The 9,045-nt window shown below is 32.2% G+C and overlaps 1 long non-coding RNA gene across 1 annotated transcript; it reads right to left on the reverse strand.

Moving 5' to 3' along the window:
- Positions 1-3,981: 3,981 nt before the first annotated feature.
- Positions 3,982-7,604, reverse strand: LOC136205491 (uncharacterized). The gene is made up of 2 exons (XR_010675975.1): positions 7,128-7,604; positions 3,982-5,225 (listed from the first exon to the last, which is right to left on the reverse strand). It is a non-coding gene; the product is annotated as an uncharacterized lncRNA (long non-coding RNA).
- Between the last annotated feature and the right edge of the window lie 1,441 nt (positions 7,605-9,045).

Genomic DNA, 9,045 nt, shown 5'->3' on the forward strand with positions numbered 1-9,045 from the left:
CCACTTAGTAACATCGGCCTCCTTAAAGTCGAAGGCCTTGTTCATTATTTCCTCATCCCAAGCACACTCATTGTTATTAAAACGGAAATGTAAAATTTTATCCCCGTCGTCGTTTGTCTCTAAACTAAGAGTTGTGTAGAACTCTAAGATATAATAGGGAGACAAAGGACGACGACGTCTATCAATAACAAGCCAACCCATATTCTGCATATAAGCGTGTTCAACGCTCGTGAAACCCACATTTTTCTAGCCAATCCCAATCAAAAAATTGAGATATTGCACAGTCATAATTCTTGATTTTCTTATACAATTTACCCTCGTCTACTGAAAGCAAAATGAAAGGACACTTAAACCTTTGAGACAATGCGCATGGGTGATATTGGTTGGCATGTGGTGCAGTGGCAGTAGGAGGGCGGGGTGGATCATCGACAATCCGTGCACGAACGAAGCCTGGAATTGGCTCCACCTCCTCGGGGAGTGTATCAGTTCATCGGCGGAGACATCTTCTTGTTTGATTTGCCATTGTATCTACAAAAGAAGAAAACCACGAACACACAAAAATACAACAACTAAAGTTAATTTCTAAAATTAAACAAAAATTCCTAAACCTAGGATTTAAACAAAGAATTCCTCAACCTAGATTGTGCCATCCGTTAATTCACCTTTTGCCCTGTTAATTGTTCGCTTTATTTTATTATCTTATCGCTTTCAATTCGTTTAGTTAATTATCAAAAACCCAAATCATTATTCAACCCTCTAAATAGTTAGACCAGCCTAGGTAGATTTACTAATTATAACAAATAGTCTTTGTGGTTCGATCTCGTGCTTAGCACAATATTACTTGTTGCGATAGGATATACTTGTCCTGTTAACTGCTATATATTTTATGAGCATCACATATGAGTCTCAATTAGAGGCTGAGAAGAGTTACATCCAAGAGAAACAAATATTGAACCTTGAACCTTTTGTTCCCCTTCACCGCAAAGAATTGCAGTTTGCACAACACCTCCATAAGCGAAAGGGATCAAAAGGTTCAAGATTTGATTCTCCTAGATGTAACTCCTCTCAGCCTCGGAACTGAGACTATCATAGGAGTCTCAATATAGAGGTTGCAAGGAGTTACATCTAGAAGAAACAAATCTTGAACTTTTTGTTACCCTTCGCCGTAAAGAATTGCAACTTGCACAATCTTGAACCTTTTAGATGAAGCAGTCACCTATGGAGCTGTTGTACAGGCTGCAATTCTTTACGATTAAAAGGATGTGATACTCAAAATTTGCTTCTCCTGGATGTAACTCCTATCAGCTTCGGAACTGAGACTGTGATAGGAGAGCCTGAGAGGAGTTACATCCAAAAGAAACAAATCGTGAACCTTTTGTTCCCATCGCCACAAAGAATTGCAGCTTGCATAACAACTCCATAGGCGAGTCTCAGTTCCGAGGCTGAGAGGAGTTACATCTAGGAGAATCAAATCTTGAACTTTTTGTTACCCTTCGCCGTAAAGAATTGCAACTTGCACAATCTTGAACCTTTTAGATGAAGCAGTCGCCTATGGAGCTTTGTACAGGCTGCAATTCTTTACAATTAAAAGGATGTGATATTCAAAATTTGCTTCTCCTGGATGTAACTCTTATCAGCTTCGGAACTGAGGCTGTCATAGGAGAGCCTGAGAGGAGTTACATCCAAAAGAAACAAATCGTGAACCTTTTGTTCCCATCGCCACAAAGAATTGTAGCTTGCATAACAACTCCATAGACGACTACTTCATCTAAAAGCTCTACAAAAGCATTAACCTAGATAAAGCATTCGCCTACGGAGTTACTAGCAGTTTGCAATTTTTTTACGATGAAAAGGATCACAAGGTACAAAATTTAATTCTCCTAGATGTAACTCCTTTCAGCCTTGGAACTGAGACTATCATAGAAGTCTCAATTCAGAGGCTTAGAGGAATTGCATCCAGGAGAAACAAATCTTGAACCTTTTGTTCCCCATTCACCGCAAGGAATTGCAGCTTTCACAACAACTCCATATGTGTCTGCTTCATCTAAAAGCTCTGCAAAAGCATTAGATGAAGCAGTCGCCTATGGAGCTGTTGTGCAGGTTGCAATTTCATATATCATATGTGTTTTGAGTTTCTTAGCCTTTCCATTAAGCATTAGCCAATGAATAAAGGGTCAAATTGGCTCTTAAACTTATTAGCATGCAAAGTCAATCTAGCCAAAATTAGCATTGAATGTTTAATATATTTTTTTATACCTAATTAAAATAGGAGTATGAGTCACGAACAATTAATTCTGATAGAAATCCTCAAAACAGAAGCAAAAATCTCACTAAATCCCTCAAAACAGTATTTTTTTAAACACCCTTGAAATAGTGAACTGATACATGTTGTATAAAATTTATTCTTTTATTTATTATAAATAATTATTTTTTCCAAATTTTTAGCTAATGAAATAATAATATTAAGTAATAACATAAATAAATTTCTCTTTATATTTAATTTATAAATTATATTTAATTTATAAAGAGAACGTAGCTAATTTTAGATAAGAATTAATTGAATTTATAATTTTAAGGCAAAAAGCATCCTGAGGCCCCTGATCTTTCATTATTTGGTGCATTAAGCCCTTGATCTTTTATTTAGACACATTGAGCCCCTGATCTTTCACCATTTGATGCATTAAGCCCTCGATCTTTCATTTAGACATATTGAGCCCTTGATCTTTCATATATGGGTGTATTAGGTCCTTCCATAAATCAATTAATATATAGGTTTATTAAGGGCATGTTTGGTGTGACAACAAATGATGTTCTAAAAATAACAAATTCTAAAATAAAAAATATATTATACAAATTAATAAAAATAATTTAAATAACAAATAAAAAATTTATTGAACACAATAAAACCTTGTTTTTCGATAATTACGTTCTAAAAATAAAAATAATGTTAAAATTGAAGCACATTTTGTGGAAATAAGAAGGGTAATTTTATCAATAACAAGTAACTACAAACAACTGTTCATGAAAAGAGCTTTTCGTGAAAAGCTCCAAAATGTTGCAGTGTCCAGAGAAAATGCGAAACGGTACAGTTATATAAACCTAACCATGCCCTTAATAAACATATATATTAATTGATTTACGGAAGGACCTAATACACTCATATATGAAAGATCAAGGGCTCAATGTGTCTAAATGAAAGATCGAGAGCTTAATGCACCAAATGATGAAAGATCAGGGACTTAATGTGTCTAAATAAAAGATCGAGGGCTTAATGCACCAAACAATGAAAGATCAGGGGCCTCAGGATGCTTTTTGCCTAATTTTAATTCTACTAAAAAAATTAAATTTTTTTTTCTAATAAAAAATATGAGAAAAATAAATAAAGGCAAAAACTGCATTAATAAAAAAAATCTCTATAAATCCACGAAATATGAGTATAGGTCACGAACAATTAATTCTAATAGAAACTTATCGAAACTCACTGAAAAAGATTGATCTAGGCTAAATTGACCATTCCTCGGTGAATTTGACCCTTTATTCTTTTGTCAATAGATCAAAGGAAACAATAACCTTTATTTGATTGATTGAGCATACATAATTTGTCAATAGATCAAAGGAAATAATAACCTTTACTTGATTGAGGATACAACAAAAACAAAGTCTTAGTTCCAAAATGATTCGGGGTCGGTTAACATAAACAGTGAAATATTTAACCTTTACTCGAATGACATGATAAAGTAATACCTGAAAACTGAATGGCAAGTTGGCACCTGATACCACATTTATTCAACAAGATGGGAAATAACTCGTGTATTTTGCTCACATTTTTGTAAAGCCAACATATAGCAAGAGCATGGTGATTTCCTTCAGCTATTATAGCCTCAGAGCATTTGAATTTCTAAATCAGATACAATAAATAAAATATTTATTAATAAGAAAACAGAAACAGGAAAATTTTAAAATTCTTTGGCAGATATCAGAAACCATAAATCAACTTCTTAAAGTATGATAGCGATTCATAATTAGGGCATAAAGATTAAAGAACCAAAATCACAACGCAAATAACAACACTTTATACCTGGGAGTCAAAATTTCCAACATATCATGGCGATTGGGTAACGGGAATCTGGTTTACCTCAGAATCTATTCCGATAAAGATCGGTAAGGATAGAAAAAGTCTTCAAATTGAATTCTCAATGAAAACAACCACAAACTCACTCTTGGAGAGTAAAACCAGAAATCTAGAAAGAATCAGAGGGATTTTGTGGTGTTAGGGTTTCTCCCAATCGATTCCGGATAAGAATCAGAAAGGATGCGATAGAGTAACCGGAATCTGGTTTCCCTCACAATCCATTCCGGACAAGAATTGGAAAGGATAGAAAGAGAGAGCTAGTATTCAAATTCGATTCTCAATGAAAACCACCACAAACTCAAACCTTGAAAAAACAGAGATTGGTTGTATTCTGATGAGGTTGAGTTTTTATAATGGTTTAAATAGAGACATTAATCCGTTGAGATTTCCTTTTTAACACATTAAACGTGTGAATTCAAACCCCAGCATCTCAGTATTTGACTCTTGATTTATTGTTTATTTGACTCTTGAAAGGAAAAGAATGTTTTCTACATATAAACTAAATCTGCTCTCCACTAATAACCATAAGACTAAATTTCTATATTATTGCGTGGTAAGATTGAATAACATCTTCAGGTTCTGGTTCAGCTTCTTCGATCTCTGGTTCGAACATGAAGCCCTCCAGATCACGAGCCAGGTCTTCTGCCTGCTTTTCCGACAGAATTTCTTTCGCTGTCTTCCCTTTAAGCTGACCCCCTGCAGCTCTCTCTGCGTTTTCTATCAGCTTAGCCATGTCACGGATGATCTCATCCATTTCTGACGCTGGCTCCTTCCTCTTCTCCCCTCTGACTTTCTCCTTCTTGATCTCAGGAGCTTTCTCCTGTTTGGGTAGAAAGGGGTGGCTGCCAAATTCACATGCAGTAGGATCGACCCCGAATTGGAGTGAATCATCTGGCTCTTTCACAGTGGTCTTCCCTGACCCTGAAACTGCATCTGCAGCCTTTACCTCCACAGCCGGAGACTTAGCGGAATTCTCAACAAGTTTGATTAATTTAATATACAAACTTGTTACAGCTTGTTTATTGACTAAAACCTTAAATAACTTACATGTATTTTTGGAAGATGTCCTTCGGCTATTTTAGCCTGAGAGCATCTGAATTTCAAAATCATATGCAATAAAATAGTTATTACTAAGAAAATAGAAACATGAAAACCTTAAAAATTGTTTGGCAGATATCAGAAACGGAAAATAAACTTCTTAGAGTATGATAACGTTGAATAAGAAAGGTCATAATTAGATAGTTTCAAGCACCGTAGACCCATTTAAAATAAATGAAACTAACACATACAAATTGATTTATACTGGACTTGAAAAATTATCTAATTAACTTCCAAACCTTCTTCAGTTTTCTCGATGGGATTTATGGTTTGCTTGAATTACAAACTTGGCCAATTTTTCAAATGCATCAGAAAAAAAAAATATTAAAGAAACAATTATAAGGATTATGAATCGCAACACAAGTAACAAATGTTTATACCCGAGAGTCAGAGTTCCCATCAATCTGTAAAAAGCTCTCAAACACCCCCTCCTACCTTTGAGGTGAGGATTTTGATAACAGGCTTGCTAACCATTTTGTTGCTGAGTTTAAAAGGAAGGATAAAATGATATTAACACTAATGTCAGAGCTTTAAGAAGGCTCAGAACTTCATGTGGAAGGGTCAAAAGAACTCTTTCTTCAACCTCACAGACCATTATTGAAATTGATTCCTTTTTCCAAAGTATCGATTTCTATACTACCATCACAATAGCAACATTTGAATGAATATGAATTTATAAAGAAAATATTATGGAGCCTACGGAGAAATGTCTCATATTCAAAGATAGAAAAGAATCAAGTTCATGATGTTGTTCTTATTGACGGATCAACTAGAATTCCAAAAGTTCAAGAACTTCTCCAACATTTCTTTGATGAAAAAGAGTTCTGCAAAAGCATAAACCCAAATTGTCTATGCTTTTGCAGATCTCTTTTCCATTGAAGAAATATTGGAGAGTTGATGAACTTTTAGAATTCTAGTTGATCCGCCAACAAGAACAACATCATTAACTTGACTCCTGTCTATCTTGAAATAGAGGCGACATTTCTCTACAAGATCCATACATTTCTCAATAAATCGATCCATGTTCAATTCTTCGAATCTTGCTCCCTTGATAGTAGCATAGAAATCGATACCTTGGAAAAGTGAATCAATTTCAATGGTGGTTTGTGAGGTTGAAGAAAGAGTTCTTTTGGCTGTTTCACACAAACATCTAAGCCTTCTTAAAGCTCTGCCATTAGTGTTAATATCCTTCTTGTGCTTACTCTCAAACTCAGCAACAAAATGGTTATCAAGCCTATTATCAAAATTCTCAACTGCAAGATGAGTATTATATTAGAGCATTTGAATTTCAAAATCAGATTTATTACTAAGAAAATAGAAACAACATAACTTAACAAGCATATAACAAATAAAACTAACATATAATTTTTTTGTATGAATAAATTACATATAGAATTCATATCTATATAGTGGACTTCACTTCATTTCAATAAAACCTCTATGTTTCATTTCATTTGTTAGTGTTCTTTAGTTTTCTTGATAGGATTTATTGTTTGGTTGTATGAGAGTCTCATATTTTCTTGTATTAAATAAGAACCATAATCAACCTCGTTGGAATACCACCAATTTCTATATAATTATTTATATATATATATATTACATGTAAAAATATATATTTAACAAGATTTCTTGAATAAAATCATCTGTGTTTCACTTGTTCGACTTCTTTAGTTTTCTTGATGATTTGGTTGAATTTCAATATTCTAAAGAGAACTAAGAATATGAACTTGGCCAATTGATCCAGCATTTCGTAAAAAAAAAAAAACAAGAATAATCCTAAAGAATACAAACTTGGCCAATTTTTCAAATGCATCAGAAAAAAAAAAGTAAACAAAAATAAATTAGGGCATAAAGATTAAAGAACCAAAATCAAAACGCAAATAACAACACTTTATACCTGAGAGACAGAGTTTCCATCATATCTTTGACGCAGGCGTCGTCAAACAGCATATCACGGCGATTGGCTAACCGGAATCTGGTTTACCTCAAAATCCATTCCGGACATGGGTCGGAAAGGATAGAAAGAGAGTCTTCGAATTGAATTCTCAATGAAAACAACCACAAACTCACTTTTGAGAGTACAATCGGAAATCTAGAAAGAATCAGAGAGAGTGGTGGTATGGTCATGACTTATGATGTCGAAGAAAGAGTTTATAGTGATTTTCACTGAGATGAAAGAAGGCCTTAGGAATCGCTTGGATTTTGTGGTGTTAGGGTTTCTCCCAATCGATTCCGGACACGAATCGGAAAGGATGCGATTGAGTAACCGGAATCTGGTTTCCCTCACAATCCATTCCTGACAAGAATCGGAAAGGATAGAAAGAGAGAGCGTATGTGGTATTTTGATGAGGTTGGGTTTTTATAGTGGTTTAAATATTTTTAAATAGAGAGATTAATCCGTTGAGATTTACTATTTAACACATTAAACGTGTAAATTCAAATCCCAGCATGTCCATTGTGATTTCTTTGACTCTTGACTTATTTGACTGAAACCGTGGTAGTCAAATTCTTTTTTGTTTTTTTTTTTTTTTGATAAAGGTAGTCAAATTCTTTTGATTGCTAAATTTATAAAGTAAGTGTTTTTTCTACAAGAAAAGATATTATTTCTCTACTTACAAATTTACAAATATAATTTAACCTAAAATTAATTATAATCATTTAATACTAGTCGAAAACCCGTGCGATGCACGGGATATGAAACTTTTATATAATTTAGATAAATAAATAAATTGACATATTTACTTTTAAATAATTTTATATCATGCTATGAAAAAAATTTATATTATGTATATTTCAAATTAATATATATTTTTTAATGATAATTCAAATTAAATTAATTTTAAAAATAATTGACTACTTTTTTTTATAGAATTTTAACTAAAGATGAATGATTTATTTATTTTTACAAAATTCAATGATTTTTACTTTTTAGGAATTTTAATTCATTTTCATATTCCAAATATTCTGTGAAACAATAATAATAAAATAGCAGATTAATTAAGAAATATATTAGAATATAATAAAAAATCAAAAATTGAATTAAACTATAATTAAAATTAAATATTATATTTACGATACAAAAAAATTACAATATAGGTTAAACAAAAATTGAATTAAATTACAATTAAAATTAAATATTATATCTACGGTACAAAAGAATTACAATCTATGTTAAAATGGAAGCAACATCAATATATTATTCTATAAACTATTACAATCAATACTTTTCTAATGTTGCATATGAAGAAACTTTATCAATTCAATATGTTACATATAAAAAAAATAAAATTCGTAAGAATTAGTCACAAATTCATCTTGATGATAATTATTTTGGTTGATGGAATTTCATGATCACCAAGTATTCGAATTCAATTATTCATTCTGCTACAATAACCCAATATATCTAATTGAATCAGTTTAAGATGATGAATTCTCCTATTTTCATCTCGTAATATTTCATCAAGACATTCGATCAATTTGTTCTTCATTCTTTCACTATATAGAATATCAGCTATACTCGCAGATATCACTTATTTGACTTCATTAATATTTTCTAATAATTATATATTCTTGAATTTTGTAAATAAGAAAAACAAACAAAAGAATTGAAAAAAAATGAAGGGACGAAAAAGATAATTAGGAGAGAACCATCTTCCTGTCGAGTTTTTTTTTTTTTTTTTAAAAATAAGAGAGAATGTCGAGACATTTTATTTTTTCTTAATGAAGTATTAAGTCCATAAATTAATTTTAGTTAAATAGAATTAAATCGCAATTGTAACCACTCAGTATAAAAAAACGTTTTATAATTAATATAT

Source organism: Euphorbia lathyris, chromosome 9 (assembly GCF_963576675.1).
Source record: "Euphorbia lathyris chromosome 9, ddEupLath1.1, whole genome shotgun sequence".
Taxonomy (NCBI): domain Eukaryota; kingdom Viridiplantae; phylum Streptophyta; class Magnoliopsida; order Malpighiales; family Euphorbiaceae; genus Euphorbia; species Euphorbia lathyris.